The sequence below is a fragment of the Myotis brandtii genome, unplaced genomic scaffold (assembly GCF_000412655.1).
Source record: "Myotis brandtii unplaced genomic scaffold, ASM41265v1 scaffold23, whole genome shotgun sequence".
Classification (NCBI taxonomy): domain Eukaryota; kingdom Metazoa; phylum Chordata; class Mammalia; order Chiroptera; family Vespertilionidae; genus Myotis; species Myotis brandtii.
The window spans coordinates 2,168,800-2,189,234 of record NW_005358649.1 but is presented as its reverse complement, the minus strand read 5'-3'; the positions used below and the strand labels follow the sequence as shown (position 1 = coordinate 2,189,234).

At 42.4% G+C, this 20,435-nt stretch overlaps 1 protein-coding gene across 6 annotated transcripts in view; it reads right to left on the bottom strand.

The window, feature by feature from the left end:
• The window catches only part of SULF1 (sulfatase 1), a 160,083-nt gene that overhangs the window by 116,095 nt on the left and 23,553 nt on the right, over positions 1-20,435 (bottom strand). For 4 of the 6 annotated variants that reach the window (XM_014539818.1, XM_005866349.2, XM_014539811.1 and 1 more), the window contains exon 3: positions 8,897-8,991. The exons of 1 other annotated variant lie outside the window; for it this stretch is intronic. The gene's annotated coding sequence lies outside the window, so the exon portion shown is untranslated. Of the gene's footprint in view, positions 1-8,896; positions 8,992-16,622; positions 16,864-20,435 lie in introns of those variants that run through there. One more of the 6 variants, XM_014539813.1, reaches the window with a different exon arrangement.

The following is a 20,435-nucleotide window of genomic DNA, read 5'->3' as shown; positions in this document are numbered from 1 at the left end:
GAGTAAGGGCACGGGGATCCCAGCAGGGACAGGCTGGAAGTTATGCGGGGTTAAGTCGTGAGTGAGGAAGGAGGAGGAAGGCTACGTGCTAAGACGAGATGAGGAGAGAAACAAGTGCTTCTCGGCCACATGCTATCCACATGACCCCGGGCTTGGTGTTTGCACATGCCTTCTCTTTGGGTCCCTCACAACAACCCTAGGAGCTCAACGCCGTTACCCACATTTACCCAAGGGCAACCTGAGACTCAAAAGGCTCTGCAACTTGCCCAGTTCCACAAGATAGTAAAAGGGCGGAGTATCTCCCCTGTCTTTTCACAGCACCATATTCTTCTCTCCTACTGAGATGGCCTGATACAGGTTGACACCTGATTCTTTACACAATGGGCCACTACTGCCCTGCTGCTCATTCAGTGCCATGTTAACAACCACCTTTAATGTTCACTTGGGGGATACTGAGGGGAGATGATGGGATGTACAATACTCACTCACAAAGCACTTTCTCTACTGTCTTCCATGTAGCAGGGGCTTGCCAGCTCTTGCTACACCTACATGCTTCGAAATAAAGAGAGAGAAGTGGAAGAAAGCAAAGCCCAAGTTTATAAGATCGTGTCAATTAGGATTTTGAATTTTATATATGAAATGTTTTTCTAAGAAGTATAAAATACAGGCAGAATGAGTGCTCTCCACTGTGTGGAAAAACTACAAAATGCGCAGGAAACCTCTCTTTGTGAGACTTCTACCCATCATTTTCTAAGGATATTTTTTTCTCTCATTTCAACAAGGAACCTAATAATAGCACAAGTAGAAAAGTAGGGTGCTTTATAGTTGTCGACCTGGAGCTTTGAAATTACATCATCATTTAGACAGTGATAGCTTTAAGAAGTCATCAAATGTATGTACGACACGTTTTCATGAGGCAAACCACAATTCACACTTCTGTGGATCACAGCATCCATCTCCGTGAAGCGGCCATAAGAAGAGTCAAGACTAGAGAATGAACACATGTCCAGCCTGTTTGGGGATCGGAATCTGGGCCCAATGAATCATCAGAGCCTCTGTAAGGAGAATCTTTGTACTGGATTTAGTAATTATTAGTTTTTATTTGTTAATGTTAGTCACACCATGGTTGAATGGTGGGGAAAACTGAACCTAACGCTAAACAAACCTAAAGGGAAATCAGGAATTAAAACATTAAGAGCTGGTTTTTAAAAAGTTTCCCATATATATGCTGACAATATACTCCAAAAGTACTTTCCCATTCATCCTGTCATCGACTCTCTCAAAAATGGTTACAAGTGTGCAAATGTACATTTTAAGTGGGTGGGTACACTACAGTTTAAAATTGTTACTGCTATTGTGGGAAGCATTTATGTCCTACTCCCGACCAGCACCAGTTTCCACAGGGTAGATACTGTGGCCTGTGACTGTTTTCTCTACAGTGCCTGGTACACTGACTTGTGTGTGTGTGTGTGTGTATTTAAGTGTATGAATTGTAGGCAGAATAACATTATGAAAACGTATCTACTTTGTACATTTCTGGATTTTTAAAATACCCACGAATAATAATAGTTAGCATGCATAAAAACACTTTACTAAGTGCTAGGCAACGTTCAGAGGCCTTTGGACATATGAAGTCATCTATTCCCTAAGCAGGTAAATGAAGTTGGTATTATTACTAGCCCCCATTTTTCTGATAAGGAAACTGAGGCACAAATAAATTAAATTACACAGTTAACAAACGGTACAGCAGGGACTCAAACCCAGGCAGTCTGGCTCCCAAATCTCTGCTTCTAACCACTATGCTACACTTCTGTCACGTGTCATTATAAATTAGAAAGAAAAAAAGAGTTTTCCATTTTAAAAAAGCAAGATTGCCTTTGCTGGTAATAGCACTTGAACTTCTCCCAAAGGCTCCCTAAGGTAGGAAAGGCTCTTTTTACTTCATGGAGTATGTTCTCAGACACCCACAAAGATCGATGGTTCAGCCTCATGATAGCCAGGAAAATGTGTGAACTTACATGAGTCACAGGGGGGGAAAAATCAGTGTTTTGATAGAGTTACTATCTGTCACATTGAGGAACTGGTGTCACTGGAATAGTTATTCATACATATATACACAAGGCACACCATATAAACTCTGTCTTAATATTTCCAAACCAGAGAGAAAGTCCTTTAAACGAAGAAGAACTTCCAAGTGAGAAATGTAAATTACATTCCTCTCCTCTCACCCGGAAGGGACTTTTCAGCACTTACAAACTGCTAAGCTGAGCCTGTAGCTGACATTTGAAAGAAATTCCTCTATAAATCAATGCTTGAGGGTGGAAAAAGCAACCAGAAAATTGAAGACTTCCCTACGAGAAAGGCTGTCTTGTGACAGTGAGCAGCGTGATGTCAACTTCTGTCTCTGGCCCCTGCCTGGGGAACACACAGATGATGACAATGTCTGAATCCACGTTAGGGCAAAAAGGAGACAATCAACAAGACACTAACAGCAACAGCACCCGTCTGTGGTGAGTTAACCTTACACATCTCTTTTCTAGTCATAAAGATTATTTGGAGTCGATCCGTAGCTGAATTCCAACATCTACAAGTGTATGGCACAATATATGCTATTTTTTTTCACTTCTATGTTTAATGCGGCAGCCAGTAAAGAAACTTCACTCTGCAGCTTTTCTTTAAAATGCACTGAACACATAGCTATCATCTAAGTGATTCCATAGCCTCCCTTCTTTGCAAAACATTTTTGAAGTTTTGCCAACCACCAAAAATACACATTGGGATTAGTTTACCGGCAGAGACATAAAACTAAAAAAATAATGAGGGAGAAATGAGGTGCTGGGAATAGCACAGTGTGATGGGAACTAATGATTACCGTGAATACCTTAGCCTCGTAATATTGCAACCAGAGTGATAGGTCGTGTTTGAGTGGCTCCACACATCTGCTCCCTCCAAATGGGCTCTTACTTTCTTTACCTGTCATTTACCACAGCCCGGTGAGGGCAGTGGAACAAGTACATCTTAATTTTGTGCAAAGTTACATAGTAAATAAAATGTCTAAAATTGGAGCCAAAGTGCAGTGCATTGTTCTTTGGACTGGTTTCATTATGGCATAATGACCACCAGGAGCGATGCCCCAAACCCCTATAGCCCTTCAGCCCTTCTCCCAGGGCCACGGGGCCTTGCTGAGCACCACCATGTTGGGTTAGACCAGTGGTCGGCAAACTGTGACTCGGCAAACCACGGCTCGCGAGCCACATGCGGCTCTTTGGCCCCTTGAGTGTGGCTCTTCCACAAAATACCGACTTCTGCGCATGGGCCATAAAGTTTCAATCGCACTGTGCGTGCGCGCCCGCACGTGGTATTTTGTGGAAGAGCCACACTCAAGGGGTCAAAGAGCTGCATGTGGCTCGCGAGCCACGGTTTGCTGACCACGGGAGACCCACTCCTAGGATTAAGTAGGATGGATTGAATCTGCTGGGCAGACCTACTTAATGTAATAAACAAGTACATTTTTATGCAGAAAATATATCAAATCTTTTTTGGAGGAGAGTAAAATGTTAAAAGCAAATAATTTTAAAATTAATTTTATGGTGAATCCCATTGTAGGAAGTCATGCCTGACTTACTGGCTTTGTATATAATGGATTTGCTTAAAGTAACACCTGCATTTTAGAAGCTACTCTCCACTGGCTGTGGACAATGGACTTAGATTTCTTTAAAGCCTACTAGAAAATAAACAGAAAAGAAAATTAAACACTGTCTTAAAATCCTGGGAACTTCTGGTGGGGTTGACCATTTGTTTGAAAATATTTTGGTTACCTTTTTTATTTTTAAATAGTTATTCTACTTTAAATGCCCTATAGCCTAATTACCTTTAATTTAAAAGGGAGGCAGAAATCACTGAAGTTCATGTTAGAATCTGCCCCCCAAAAGGCTCCTGCATATGTCTCTTTCCATTTTGATGACCACAATCTACCCCTTCCTTCCTCTTCACCCTAGATTACCATACAAAATCCCCTAATAATTTGAGAGGAAATCGTAGAACAAATATGAATTTCCACTATATTCCACTTTTATTTTTACATTTTTGTATCATCTACAAGAGAGAGAAGGGCCAGGCCAGGTCCCTGAATGCACCTGAAAACCAGTGGTTTCCCAAAATTGCACATTAAGTTTTGCAAATTCTCTGCACTGCAAATGCCAATGTAAAAAGCCTACACTGTTCCAGTTCTACTATTATAAGGGCTCACACAGCCAAAATATCCTTTAAAAAAGCCTCCATCAATGACTTACTTGTTTTAAGCACTATTAATGCAAAAACAACAGAATCTTAATAACAGGATTTGACCCTGTGACCTAACTAGTCCAGGGATAACATCTTAGAAAATCTTCATTTGTAATGATGATGCCCTCGTGTGAAACCTAAGTAGATGAATGAGGTTAAGTTAGGACACCATTGAGAGAAGGAACCTAAAATTCAATATATCTGCCTCCAGTGGCTCTAAGAACTCTGACCAACACAGATCAAATGCTTCCTCTGTCAGCAGAATTAATCAGCCCTAAAAGTGCCCTAACAAGGTACAAAGCAGTATTTTTTTTCCCCCAGGAAGTGCCAACTTTGTATTGAGAAATATATTCTGCCTTAACTTCAGATTGTCATTCAAAATGATCCTGCAAAAAAAAAGCACCAATTTAAAATATCTGACCCGATACCATGTTGTGCAGTTGAGTACCACTTCATGAAATTCACTGTGTTATAGGAACCCAGCCACTTTATTTATCCTCAACTGTGGCTTAGTGACCTTAAACAAATGTTGCGGACCTAGTGTGGGCCTGCTCAGCCCTGGGTGGAATGATGCTGCCCTTCATAGGGCTCTTAAAGGTGCCTTGAGGCCCTTTCATGTGAGCAGGGTCCTTAGACCCGTCCTAAAAAGCATTACCATGAAGTAATCTCTTGTAACACTTATGGTTCAGGGCACAGAATAAGACCATTGTGTGTGACCTGATTTCATTTCAGTGACTGTCCCAGGATAAAGAATGACATCATCCCATTCTTTTTTCTTGATCCCCACTTGTGACTATCCCCCTCACCCCCCCTCAGCAGAATTAAACTGCTGGCTCCCTCCCTCCCACTCCCTAGCCCCCATCCCCAGGGGAATGGCTATTTTCCTCTTCACTTCCTGCCTGAATGTGTCCTTATGGCAAGAGCAAAGGGTTTTCCTCTGGTCGGTCCACATCCCTGGAGTTTGCTCCCTCGTCTTATTAGACAAAGCGCTATTCTACCAGCAGCCCGAGCATACTGAGAGGGCCATCTGCTGGGACAGGCCTCAGTCCGAGGAGACTGCAGAGGATCCCACTAAAGGCGCGAAGCCTGGTGAGGACAATGCTGCTCATCCCATTGGAGTTTGGTATTTTCTTTAAGCACACACTGGCTGGCTTGGTGGATGTATTGTCTAAACAGACCCATTTAACTGTGTCTGTACATGAGCGCAGAGTTGGATGCCTGTGCACGCCAATGCTGGTTTCGTCACTTAGGTTTGTATGCAGACTCACATGTGAAAGTATTTAGGTGCGGAGGGAAGAAAGGATGATGCAGGAGAAGACACTGGTTTTCGCTAGTTTAAAAACTGGCATTAAGAAGCAATCAATGAGAATGGCTGTGTGAAGGAAGGTATTAAGTGTGGAGTTTTCTGTTCTTTTACAGGAAAAAAGCCAAAGCAACTATTATGTCCCATATCCATCGTGAACATGACACATGAATGTCAACCATGAATTATACAGAGAATGCAGAAACAACACAGGTTTGATATAAAGGTAAATGAACACAAACAGAATAAAATTGTTTTCATTTGGTGGTGCCATATGAAACTGCTGCTTTTGTAAGTCAAAAATAGTCTGATAGCAGCAATTTTCTATGATTCCACATAACATATAATCATATAGGAAAGAATTATGGGCTTGGGTAAAGTGTGTGTGGTTTTCTGAACTCTTAAAAATTATGTATTAGGTGGATACTATATTGTTTTTACAGCAAATACATTATCTTAACTAACATTAGGACTCTGGGTAATAAATTGCCCTCTTTAATGAGAAATGTTAATGAGAAGTGATCACAAAGTTAAGACACTGCTTCTGAGCGCACCCCAATTCAGCTCCTGATATTCTGGACCAAGATTTGAATGCTCACTGGATACCAAGAAGAATATAATTTTAGTGGGTTTTAGGGTCCACATTTGAAATCAATTCCTGGATGACATTTAGTTTACTATTAGACTGTGAGAACTATTTTTAAAAAATCACTTAAATTGAAATGAATGTATTGAGTATAACTTAAATAATTAAAGTAACATAAAAAAAAGAAAAAGTGCCAGGGAGGCACAGCTAAGGCGGGCTTAGGATAAAATTTTCCATCCCAAATCGGCATCAACAGGGCTAGGAAACGTCTTAATTTCCTTACAAACAACATAGTCGCTGTTCTAGGTTATACATCTGTGTACACCTAACCTTGTCTGACAGGGCCATGTTTGAGTCCAGAAGGTACAATAGCGGCCATTCAGATTTTGGCAGGTGTATCTCAAGCCAACAACTAACGAGGCTCCACAAAAATAGCAGTCTGCTCCACAGGTGTGAACATTTTTGACAAGAACCCTCAAAATCTCCCCACAAGCTGTGAAATTTAATTGTCCTTTTGGTGCCTTATTTTCTGTGAACACAACCTATTTCTGCTTGGAACAAGACAGTATCTTCTGGAAGTTGAACAGTCAGGAGGCCCTTGGGCAGCTTCTGAGATTTGCTTGTAACATCTCCTGGTTCTGTTTTTTGCGTTATGTATTTTGGAGATGAGGCCAAGTTCAATGAACTGCAGGTAAGCAGTTTTGAAAGCTGGAAAAATGTTAAATGAAAGAACTTTATACCCAGATGACACGAGCAGACAGGCAATCAAAAATGCACAGGGCAGCGTTTTGAAACCCGAAGGCCCATTAAAGTGGTCGTTATTTGACAAGCCTGACTGTCGGTGTGCACAGAGAAAGGCTGATTTCTTTCTACAGAATTGACCCACTGGGAGGATTGTAGGTCTATGAATACAGATGTGATGGTGGGAAGGGATGCGGCTACCTATCCAATCCTTCTCAAAGGAGAGATGAGGAGGGGCAGAGACCTCTGATGCTGGCAGCTGGTCGGACTTTGAATTTTCCAGTCCAAAGCCAGAAAACGCAGACTGGAGTCTGTTCTCGTAGGAGGCACACAGATTTTTAAGAAAAAAGGTGTCAAGTGTGTTAAATTTGAACAAGAGATTCCAACTTGATCCAGTATTAGAGTAAACACATTTCTGTTTTCTCAAAATAAGGACATGCTAAGGAAGGAAAAACACATAATGCTTTAAGTGGTGAAATTACCCATTGAAGGGAGAAAAGTGTGAAATGAAAGATGACTGGCCAGGTAATGAACAACAGGGCATCCCAGAAAAGTGGCCTCTCCACACACAGAAGAAACTAAGGTGATGGCTTTGAGAAATCAGGTCTTCAATGACCTGAGAAGACATAGGGGAGCTCCACTATGAAGGGTGTTCCAGACTCTTGTGTAGTTCATTTTGAATGGCACAATTTTGAAGGGCAATTCCTTTCTTTCCTACAGAAAAAGTGATGTGTTGGGCTAGAGGTTCACAAAGAAAAGGTTTGGAAAACTGACACTAGGAGATGAAGAACTCTTAAGAAATCACAGTTCTGTTCACTGACCTTATTTCGAAGCAAGTATCTTGTTTTAGTTTCTGTTTTGGAATTGTTTCCTCTCCTGTTTAAAGTTCTGAAGTAAGGAGACCTAAACTTCAGCTTATCTCCTCTTCCTGTTTTTGGGGCTTGTGGATAACCAGCGTCCAATATATTACTGGTGATCCCCCAGACCACCTGCAGACAAAGCTCAGCGAGTTATGGAAAAACTGCCAATGATCATGATTTTATGTCAAGGAACTAACCACAGTCTCCCATACACTTTCAGCCATTTCCTGTCATCACTTGCCATTTGTAGTTTGAAGACACAATGTTTAATTCCCTAAGTATTAGAAAGAGAAGTTGGCTAAATTCTTAAAAGACAAACCTGAAATTCAGGCCAGACTTGTTAAAGGTTTTGTTTTGTTGTGTTGTGTGAGGTTCATGAAATTTTCAGTAATTAGGGGACTTTTTCAAGCCAACCTGAGCCAATACAAGGCTTGAATAAAATCAAGCCAAGGGCAAAGATTTTGAAGAGGTGCAGTTGGAAATCAAGAGAAACTCAACAGTGCCCATTGGGTTAGTTTTGGTTGGGGGGTGGAAGGGAACTACTTTCAAAGTTAACATTTGAGAAAAGACTCTTGGGGGTGTAAAGTCATGTGACTCAACATCCCTAAGAATGTTTCTGCAAGCAGGTTCGTATTGCTGAGGTCGGTCTCTATAACACTCCCTGGCCCCACAACAGTCTTGGCACTAATATCGACATGGCCACGGCAAGAAACTGTGAAGGCAAGCTGTGAACAAGACAGGTGACCACTGTACAGTTTTTACTCCTGAGAATGTCAATGATTGGGAGTAGCTGGTCTGCCATTCACTGTCCCTCGAATTCCCCTAAGCGTCCTGAACAGCTCATGACATGTTAATAAAGTTATGTGATTCTTTAGATACCCATTTTTCAGATGGTTCTTTTGTCATTCCCGAAGACTAAGTTCATGAAATCGCTCTGCCACATGGAAGGCCCTTTTTAGCTCTCACCCAAGAAGGATGACACCACAGGAAGGTGCAAGGCTCTTCAGTGTCTTAGAAATTGCTCATCTGTGAACCGTTCCCCTTGTCAAGGGACATGGAGTGCTCAGGTTTAATCAGCGCCTTGGGTCAATTACTCAAGAGATAAATATTTGATATGAGTACCTTTGAAGGTTTTCTGTAATGACTCAGTCTTGGAAAACCTGCATATCATTTGCCAAATTCCCCTTCTTCAGATGATGGTTGGTGGCCGTTGGCACCTACAATGGAGAAATGCAAAAGCGCTGTCAGTGCATTTTATCGATGATTTCTCTTATCTTTCAGATGTTGCCTTTTCACAACTTCAAGGGCGGACATTGGTAGGAATAATATTCTCCAAATTTCATCCAACCTGATTCTTTTTACAATCACTTGCCAGAAACCTTGAAGAATTGTGGGCAATTTAGTCCTTTTGTAGAAGTTTCCATTGGACTCTCTCTTCAAGGGAAAGACTAGCCATTAGATTCATTTCAGATTATTCTTTTGACTGGATTTCATAAAAACAATTAAAAAAGAGTTTCTTTTTAAAAGTTTACAAAGTGTTCCAGGTTTAAAAGTTGAGTGAGGTCTCATTTTAGGTGATGAGATCTATTTTAAAGGAAAATGTGCTGATAATAAAATCTTCTAATGCTGCAAACTATTATTTGATGAACAGCAATGTAAACATTTGCAGGTGGTTAAATTTGTTTCTATTCTGCATTTATGGCAGTTGAAAAAATGTGACTAAAGCCAACTTAGATAGTTTGAATAAGAGGAAACACCTATTTTAATGCATTAAGTATTTGATGAAGCAATCTTGCTGCCACAAATAGCCCATTTTAACATGTACACATCATATATAAATGTGGATATGATATATGAGATAGAAGAGGAAATATAAGATACATAACATATCTTATACAGAAATATAAGATACAAGAACAGGAAAATGACAAATATTAACAACTCAAAATCTCCTTTACACTTAAAAAATATTTCTCTTGCCCATGTAAATATTAAAGCATTTCATTCAGAGCATTTATTTTTTATTTTTTTACCTCTTCACTCCCCCAGTATACAGCGAGGGGAATCTCAGAGGTAATGAGGTAATGGGTGGAGATTGTTTCCCTCACTCAGTACAGAGACCTGGAATCTCCTCTTGTTCTGAACTGGCCCTGGGGATTCAGGATACACGTGGGCGGTTCCAGGTCCTTCCCTCTATTCCAGAAGCTTCCCTCTTACGGGCGGATTGTTGCAGCAGGGCCTCCCTGGCACTGGCTTGTTGCTGCAGGACTTTCTCTCCCACATCACTCTTATCACATCTCTTTCCATTCCCAACAGAAGCTGACTCCTCCACCCGCTTACGCCACCCTCTGTCATCTGGCACGCCCAACCCAGGCGGCCCTTTGATCACTCCCCTGAGCTTCTCCTCTCTTGGGAGTGGATGAGTTCTAGTTTGTTTATATTCTCTATTTCCATGTCTCTGAGAACATTACAAATTATTATAAGCATCACGCAGATGTCCACTTTTTAAGTATGTTCCAGGACGACACAGAAATGTTGGTATTTACAGTTCTGCGTGGCCCCTCGTCACCTCCCGAAGTGAATGTACATTGGAAGTGACACTGTGAAAACCCCAGGCCGGTAGAAACAAGCTGAAATCTGTGCCACACAGTGTAGCACTTAGCTATGGAGTCTCCACTGTCTCCACGGTGAGTGAAGACCTGTCTCTCTGGGCAGGTCTTAGGGGTCCTCAGTGCGAGGGTTGTATCCCAGGCTCTGTCTACATGTCATACGCTCATTATAATGCGGCCCCGGTAACTTCCATGAGCTGAGCATTGCTGGAAAGTCAGGACCTAGTCACACAGTGATCCTTCGTTTGTTTTGGAGTTTACTCAAGTTTTGGCCAAAAAAAGCTAATCTGGGACCCTGAATGGTTCTTGAAGCAAGGATAACTTGTAGGCCCCCAGCTCTGAAGCTGGGCCACACAAACCTGAATGGATCAGGGGACCACTGGCCTAGCTCTGGGTCACTTGCCCTTTCTTTTCCTTAAGCCAGACCTATATTTTCTGTAGGCAGTGACTCAGTGCATGACTCAGAAATATGTGTGTGTGTGTGTGTGTTCAGAGAAAGAGAGGGAGAGAGCTCTTGAGTCTCAGTTTCTCTGTTGGTAAAATAAAATATAAGATTGGAAGACCTCCAGATCCTTTCCTGTTCTAAAATTCTATAAAACTTTGGCACGTATGCCCATTGATTTGACATCACCATCCATAACCAAGTGTGGGTGTGCGCCAGAATTTCACCTGCTGATACTATGGCGGGAAGTTAAGCTTGATGGTTTAAGAGCTGCACTTTTAAAAGTTTGGTTTGGCTTCTCTCTCTGTATTAGTGTTATTGCACTTAGCACTTACGAACCCATGCCATAAAGCAAGTGGATGACTGAACTTCGCTCTCTTGGCTTTCTCAGTTGTTCAGAAACTGAGCTGCATTTCCTGGCTCTCAAACTTCGTAAACTCATCAGATTTTGCTGCAAAAAAAAAAAGTCACTAAAATAACAGTCCTCAGTGTAAAACACTAGCGCCATTCAGAGGGAACTGCTGAACCGGTAACTGATATTTTTAAACTGTAAACTGGAGGCATTTTTCTATGCTGTACACACATATACATTTAGACAGATGTGTAAAGTAAAAGTTTATTTTTCTTAGGCAGCCGTCCTTTATTTGTCTCCTACAAATGGCATTAGTCTTGCTGCAGAAGTGCGCGCTGTCCTTGCTCCCTTGTCCTTGTTAAGTAATAAATAACCGGTTCCAAACGGCCTTCCCTAAGGAGTTGGTGGAAGGTCCAAAATGTCCTCGTTAGAAAACTTGCACTGAACCACACGAACCTTGCCATTGTGACGATGCACGCATGTGGGACTATTACTTCATGCACAATGACATGAGACCAGAAAACATGTGGACAGGAAGCCAAACCCAAAAGAGAGTTGGGGAGCTTCCAGCTTTCCACAGAGCTCAGAAATAAAGCCAAATGCAAAAATATTCTGAACTCAGGTGTCTGGGGACAGCACGGCTGCACCCTATCCACTCTTCACTGTGCAGGGAGCACAGTGGCTCAGGCAGCACCAGCCTGGAGGGAATCATCATGTCAGCAAACCCAAAAAGCTTGTGAAGTTGCAGCACTTGCTTGAGAAGTTAAGACTTGAAATGTGGAATGGCCAGCACCATATATGGAAGCTCAGTACATTCTTCCTACTCTCAGCTGTGAGAATGGGAATTCCCCAAGTCTCTCTTGCTCCTTCTTTAAACAATAACCTTGCCCATGACGCAAGCTAACCTTTTCTAAAGTATGTATTTGGTGATTATTTTGTATAACTGAGCTAGTAAAAGTTCTCTTTTTGGGACTCTTCATTTTTTGTTGTTTTACGGAGGAAGTGTTTTACCAACAATAGAAACCTTTTTCAGAGCCAAAGATAACTTCTGGAGTTTGGGAAATTTTGAAGTAAGCCATCAGAAACCAGATAGAATTCAGATTTTAACCAAATACTACTTTCCCCTGGCTCCCTTTTTATCCAAACACTATCTTTCTGATGAGTGATGAAACTCTCTATATTTCCAGGTAGACATAGCTTCTTAAATCTATTTGTAAATGTGTTGATACAGTTTACCCATAAGAAAGGAATATTATATATATGACTTTTCAAGACTAGCCATGAAGTCTGGGGCTAAGTCCCTTTTGTAATAAATGGTATTTGCTTTGAAGTGTTTAAGTGGGGTAAGAACTCTGGAATCCAGGAAACCTGATAGAAGCTTTGCCATAGAAGATTAAGTGCTGAGCGGAGATGGGTGTAAGGTTATCAGAAAACTAAGGTTATCAAGTAATCAGACCTCAAAGACTTAAAAAGTCACAGCTTCCTGTCTGCTAATGAGATTGTTTTCTATTCATTCTAAATGTTAAAGTTCTATTTGTCATCCTTGAAAATATTTGCAAATGTTACCCACCCTTCACTCCCTATTTTGCACCATTCAAGCATATGGGGAAAACTTCCTACTCACACATAAGAAGGAAGAAATGGTTGTAGGCTAAGCAATGCTTTGGCTTAGAAATTACCTCCTTTACTGTAGTCTCTGACTGGGTCCCCCAATTCAAGGGAAGTGAGAAAGACCGGCTAAGGAAAAGACTGCTTCTTGATGAATATGCATTCTCTACGAATATGTGCTCTTTATGAATAAATAGATTTTTTTCCTACTCTCTGCTCATTTCTGAAGGCTCAGTGGAAGTAACAATTAAAACTTCCTACTCACACATAAGAAGGAAGAAATGGTTGTAGGCTAAGCAATGCTTTGGCTTAGAAATTACCTCCTTTAGTGTAGTCTCTGACTGGGTCCCCCAATTCAAGGGAAGTGAGAAAGACCGGCTAAGGAAAAGACTGCTTCTTGATGAATATGCATTCTCTACGAATATGTGGTCTTTTTGAATAAATATTCTACTGGCCCACAGATTTTTTTCCTACTCTCTGCTCATCTCTGAAGGCTCAGTGGAAGTAACAATTCCTTTTTTTGAGAGTAGACATAGTTATTGTCAAGACTGCCCCAGACATGGCCTTCCTGTTGAAAAGTTAATGGGAAAATCATCTAGTCAACAGCAGGGATACAAGATGAAAGCTCAGGGGCCAGTGAGCCTGGATATTGACATTTATTGGGGACATTAAGCATAATGGGGAGAGTCCAGCTTTTCTCTTTAAAATTTCCAAGACATTTCCAATTTTATACTTAAAAAAACACCTATTTATGATTTTTACTCGGTGTTGCAATCTCTTAGTGACACCTCAACCCAACAATAACTCAACTAACTCAATTTTCTTCTATAAACTTGTAATCCCTCTTGTTTTATGGTATTCCATTATAGTGCCCAGTTGCCCAACCCCAAACTAGTATCACAGATGTTTCCTTTTCCTTCATTCCCAAGTTGAGAATGTTCTGCCTTCTAAATATCTCTGGATCTGTGGCTTATTGTCAACCTACCCTGCTGAGGATCTCAGCATTTCTCACTTGTACCCTATAATCCTCTTTTAACCGGTCTCCTACCTTATAGTATTGTCACCTTCACACATTTGCCAAACTCACACTTCATACTAGATCATACATGATCTATATAAAATCTTCCCTAAAATTGGATAATATCTACTCTGCACCTGCTCAGCCCATGCAAAGTCCTCCCTTGTCTTCTCACTGATTAGTGATCCTGAAAGTGCCCAACCTGGGTGAGTAAAGGAGCTTGTGTTATAATGCTTGCATCACTGAGATGGGTTTGCGACAAGCAAACCATAAATAAACAACATAGTCTATTGAACCAAATAATGTCTTAGCAACATAGTTGGTTTACATTTCAGCCTAAGCTTTGGATATAGATGTAAACCTACAAAACTTTTTTTGAATAATGAGCTGGCCCATGCATGAGTTTGAGTTTTACTAGAGTACTTGGTCCAAACATCTTAGCATTAAGCACCTAGAACACCCTCGATTGGGTCCCTGATGAAATCTCCAGCCTCCACTAGGTTCAATACTGGAGCACCAATTGAAACCAGGTCCTGTTCCCACGCTTTCTCACCCCTTCTGCTCCTCAAATCTCCTCCCCTCTGGAATGTCCTTTACCGCCGCCCCCCCCCCTCCACCTCCCCGCTGATCCTTTAAAAGGCACACAATCAACATCATCTTTGTGGAAGTTCCTGACTTTCACTAGGAGAGATCATCACTCTGGCCTCATCTCTATCACTTAATCTTAAATTCTCTTCTATTTTTGCAGGTATTACACTGTTAAGAAAATTCCCTGTCTCCTCTTCCAGGGCAGGATATTAATCTTATTCACCTTCAAATTACCAGTGCTCAGCACAGCATATAGTACATAGTAGATGCTCAATAAATGAAGGAATTGAATCGAAGATGAAAAAATAGAGTTAGTGATAAAGCCCTAAAGTTGACTGAAGTGCTGCTATTTTCAGACACTGTGCTGGATTTTTGTACATATTACTTTCTTTTATTCCTTTCAACAATCCTCTCGTTGGGGTCAATAGTCTTCATCTTATTTAACAGATGTGAAACTTGAGGCTGAAAATCTTAAAAATCTTGATGCTGGTCATATAACCAGATGATGGCAAAAACAAGCCTCAGATCGGATCCCATCAGAGTTTGTGTTCTTTCTACTATGACCAAATATGCCTTTAAGGCTAACGTTGAGATTATATGGCTGATCTTGGTAATTAAATTAGCTAGAGTATAGAATTTAGTGTTGACAGATCACTTTTAAATTTAGGGGTAAAAACAACTAGAACCCAGGCTCACTTTCAACTTTAATTATGCCTTAGAATTTCTTGGAAGCCCCAGAGAATTCTAAGTGGAAATGTCATATAAACAGACTCTTAAACACAGACATAATATTATTAGGTTTCCCGTGTTTATTGGGTAAATAATGAAAAAAATAACTACTGCATTCTGAAACTTGACAGGAAATCTTCCCACTTGGTCCATTTTGGATATTATACTATTAGGTAAAATACTGAGCTTAGACAAATTCAGCAAATGGAAGAGTTCAGGATAATTTTAAAATATATATATACACATACACATATACACACACACATACATACATATATGTAGTTTGCACATCTGTTTATCTAAAGGGAAAAAACTCAGTGCATTAATCATAGCACTTATGTTACTAAAAGTGAGAAGTCTTGCGTTTCTACATTATCAAATTATATTCCTTACCTGAAATAAAGATAGTAATTTTCTGTATCTTATAGTGCACCAAGTTATAATCGTGGTTTTATAAAGGCAAATTGTACAATTACCCAAAACAGAACTTTACTTTCTTGGCTTGTTCAATTAGCAAATCATACTTTCTTTTTTTTTTTAAATATATTTTATTGGTTTTTCACAGAGAGGAAGGGAGAAGGATAGAGAGTTAGAAACATTGATGACAGAGAAAGATCCATCAGCTGCCTCCTGCATGCCCCCTACCGGGGATGCGCCCGCAACCAAGGTACATGCCCTTGACCGGAATCGAACCTGGGACCCTTCAGTCCGCAGGCCGACGCTCTATCCACTGAGCCAAACCGGTTCAGCCAAATCATACTTTCTAAGTGTGTAGAAATTGTACCTTTCGAAGTATTATTCAAGAGTTTTTTAAGTCCCCCTTTTGTTGAAAGACAGTTTCTCAAAGCAATGAGCATCATCCCTGAGAAAATTACTGTTAATTTAGCATTCTTTGCAGAGACATAAAACTATGGGTTTTGCCAGTCCACGTTCTTTTAGTATCCAGACCCTTCGGCTACGCAGTGAAAAACTTAACAATTCACAAGTCCACTAGCGTTACAGCGTTTTATAGAGTTTACACAAGCCGGTGCAAGTTTCAAGCCTACAAGGAAAAGTGGCATTTATTTCATATTGTGAAAAGAAATTTCCACCAGTTATGTTTGTCTGAAATTGTGAGCACGAAAGCAGGGAAACTGAAGATCAAAGTTGTTGCACTGTTTGTCGTTGCCTCTAACCAGCCAGGTGAACAGTCAAGGCTCCTCTCTAGGCTGAGACGTGTGTACAACAGTCAGACACCCCCAGGACTCGGAGAAAGGGGCCAATTCCAGCACCTCGCCTGGGCTATTTGGTTAAATGCATTATCACAGGAACCTCATACTCCTCCTATGATTTTTAGGAGGGACCCCATTGGGTGGAGAACTTTGGCCCCAAACACACTTTCCATCACCTAAGAATATGGATGAGGGAAAGGACTGCAGTGAATAAATAACATGAAATGCACTCGACAGCAAGGAAAGTCTGCTTCCTTCGTTTTTAAAGAAAAAGGAGAGCATCATACTTACAAGGGCTGCCTTCAAAATCTTCTCCAGAGGACACGCTCTGGGCACTGGCAGCCTGCAGAGCAGCACAGAGAAGGTGGCAGCGGGACCGCCTTCCTCCTGAAGGCCAGAGTCATTGTTCTTATCTCCCCTGACCTCTCAGCAACAGGAGCCAGGAAGGCCTGGCCTCTGACCCTCGCTGCCCTCCCTCCTGGCCCCCTGGCCCCCGAGCCTCAGGCTGGGGTTTCCTATCTGCCGCTATAGCCACCAGGCCTGACACTGGCCCCAAACTTCATGCGGGACTGTCTGCCAAGTGCTTGCCAGATGAAGGGAGTTATATAAGCCGGAGGATTATTATCATCACACACCCCCATAGAACCAAGGCTGCCAAACAAAAGGCAGTTCCAAGAAGAGGAGGAGCCGAGGCAGAAGTTACACTGGGGGTGAATTTCGGGACACTGCTGAACTGACTGGAAAAAAGGCAACTCAATCTGAGTATGCAAACCTCCGCAAACAAACAGGGAGCTGCAGCTGGCCGCAGGCAGCAGGGGGGACAGGCGGGAGGGCTGCTGGGGGAGGGGAGGAGGGAATAGAGCTGGGTTTCCAGGCACATGGTCCGGCCCCTGACCCTGCGCCCCACACAGTAGCTGCCTGTGGCAGGATGGAGTAGATGAGGAAGACGTGGTATTTGGAAAGGCAGGCTTTCCAGACACCAAGTGCTTAGTAAACACTGATGTTTCTTAGAGTCAGACCAGGTGCTTCTGCTGCTTCTCTGGATTCCTGGTCTCCTGTTTTCTTAATGACGGTTTGTAGGGAGTTCCTGGTGCCAGGGCCAACCCTCTATTTTAATCCTCCAGCCGTCCCTGCTCTTTCCTTGGTGGCAGCAACAACCCAGGAGAAGGGTTCTTTACCCCAGACCTTGGGTCACCTCTGCTACCTTCCCGCCCCAACCGTGGACCTCCTGTTTTCTTTAGATTATTATTATCCTGCCCTGTTCTGGGCACTGCTCCCCAACAGCAAGGAATCTCCTCCTCCTGGCATTCAAAGCTTCCTTTGGCCTCCACACTGATTTCCTGCTGCCTCACCTACCCCAGCACATTCAAATAGGAGGCAGTCTCCAAAATGGCCCAGCAGTTGACTTCCCACCCTTCCTCATGCCCCCCTCCTCTGACAGGAATGCCTTCTTCACTCCCACTTCCTTCGAAGTTCAGTTCCAATCCCATTTTTCTCACAAAAGCCTTCCCAAATACCTTCCCTTTTTCCCTGCTGACTCTGCTTTTCTGTTGTAGTTCCTCACCTGTTGTCTGGCTTCAGAGGTTTGGGAACCTGGGTGATTCTCCAGGGTGGCTAGCCCAGGGGTCTGCCTAAAGCTGTTGCTTAACGTGTGTAGACTCAGTTTAACTGACAGTCAACCTGATCTTACCTTGGCCATCAGTCTTGGAGTGAAGGGGGCTCTATGTCACTTCCTTGGACTTAGGTGAAAGCCACCACGTGATAGTGAAGTATTAATGTTGACACTGTGCTGTAGCCTTATGGGGGTTTGTGATATCCTTCACTTTTGTGTGTGTTCACAAATTATCATAAATTAAAAAAATAAAGCTTTATAAAATGTAGCAAGGAGCATCTAAACTTGGTGGTGAAGAATCAAGATGGCAGTATAGGTAAATGCAGGCACTCACTGCCTCCCATAACCACATCAGAATTACTATTAAAATATAGAATAACCATCATTCAGAACTGCCTGAAATCTGACTGAATGAAAGTCCTACAACTAGAGAAGTAAAAAAGAAAGCACATGGAGACTGGTAGGAGAGACGGAGGCATGGAACAGGCTGGATCGACACCCATGTATGGTTTTTTTCCAATCAGGAGGGATATCTCAGCTGTGGAGGCCTCCTGTGAGGAGCGATGGGTCCCATCCCCACACCAGCCCCCCAGCCCAAGGTTCCAAAACTGGGAAGAGAAGTCCCTGTAACTTTGGGCTGTAAAAACCAGTGGGGATTGTGGCTGAGTTACACAGAAGCTGCTGGAGACCCAGGCATTTCCTCTTAAAGGGCGGGAACATGAACTTACATGGACTCACTCCCTCTGAGCTCCAGCACTGGGGCAACAGTTCAGGCAGATCCAGGGACATACAGGGAGGAACTGGATTGTCTAACATCAGAGCAAGCACTCAGAGGTAGCTTCCTCCCAGACAGGGATGCTTGCAGGGGACACTGTTCCTGTGCTGAGATCTCCGCCTGTTGCAGAGCTGCCTGGCAGCCATATTGGAATTTACATCAGCCTGGCTCACATTGTTCACCCTGCCCTGGTGATTCCCTGAGACCCTGCCCCCATCCAATTTACAGCCCCACCCAAGCTGTATACAGTGGCTTCTCTATATGAATGGCCTGTCCTTGCTCAGGCTTCAGACTTTGCTAAAATCTCTCAAACAAGCAGCAGCTGGCATCAGCGTTCCCCATACCTATCAATAGAAGCCAAAGACAGCTTGGCCTTGCCTGGGCACTTCTAAGCCCAAAACAAGTAGCAGTCATCTGCAAATCACTCTGTAGCTTCTGCCCAGTGGCCCCATGCAGTGGCTACTGTGCACCTCCAGGGAGGCCCCAGAGCTAGTGGACTCCATGGACAGCTTCAGACTATACCAGATTACAACTTTTCACATCCATAAGCGACACATTCAGTAAGCACCAAAGCCCCACTGAAGCAAGTCCTGCTCCATAGGGGTATCTCCTGCATAGCAGCTTTTCCACTGTAGTTGCAGCTGGTCCTCACAGCCAATTGGCCTGGAGGTCAATTCCTCCCAATGACACCAACAGTAATCAAGGCTCAACTACAACAATCCTGTGCACACAGTCCACACAGGGATGCATCTAGAGCAGTGGTCACCAACCAGTAGTCTGCGGACTACTGGTGGTCCATGAGGTCCAAAAGGTTGGCAATCGCTGGTTTAAGGAAACCTTTGGAGCAGCGGTTGCCAACTGGTGGTCCATGAGGTCTGAAAGGTTGGCAACCGCTGATCTAGAGTGCCCAGCTCAGGTGACTGGGGAGGCTGAGGGGCCCTTCAGGACACAAGGCCATCCTACTAATTCCAGGAGACATAGCAGCTCTACCTAATATATAGAAACAAACACAGAAGCAGCCAAAATGCAGAGACAAAGAAACATGTCACAAATGAAAGAAGAGAAGAAATCTCCGGAAAAAGAACTAAATGAAATGGAAGCAAGCAAACTACTAGATAGAGAGTTCAAAACAGAATTGCTCAAGGACCTTAATGAGAGCTTCAAGGGACTTAGTGAGACTTTCAAGGATCTTAGTGAGAATTTCAAAGACATGAAAAAGGACCAGTCAGAAATTAAGCATATACTACCTGAAATAAATAATAATTTACAGGGATTCAACAGTAGAGTACAGGAAGTCAAGAATCAAATAAATGATTTGGAATATGAGGAAGCAAAAAACACCCAATCAGAGGAACAAAAAGAAAAAGGAATAAAAAATATGAAGATAGTATAAGGAGCCTCTGGGACTACTTCAAGTATACCAACATTCTCATTATGGAGGTGCCAGAAGAAGTGAGCAAGCTATTGAAAACCTATTTGAAGAAATAATGACAAAAATCTTTCCCTACCTGGTGAAAGAAATAGACTTACAAGTCCAGAAAGCACAGAGAGTCCAAACAAGAGGAACTCAAAGAGACCCACATCAAGACACAACATAATTAAAATCCCAAAGGTTAAAGACAAAGAGAGAATCTTAAAAGCAGCAAGAGAAAGCAAAGAAGAAGAAGAAGAGGAAGAAGAAGAAGGAGGAGGAGGAGGGGGAGGAGGAGGAGGAGGA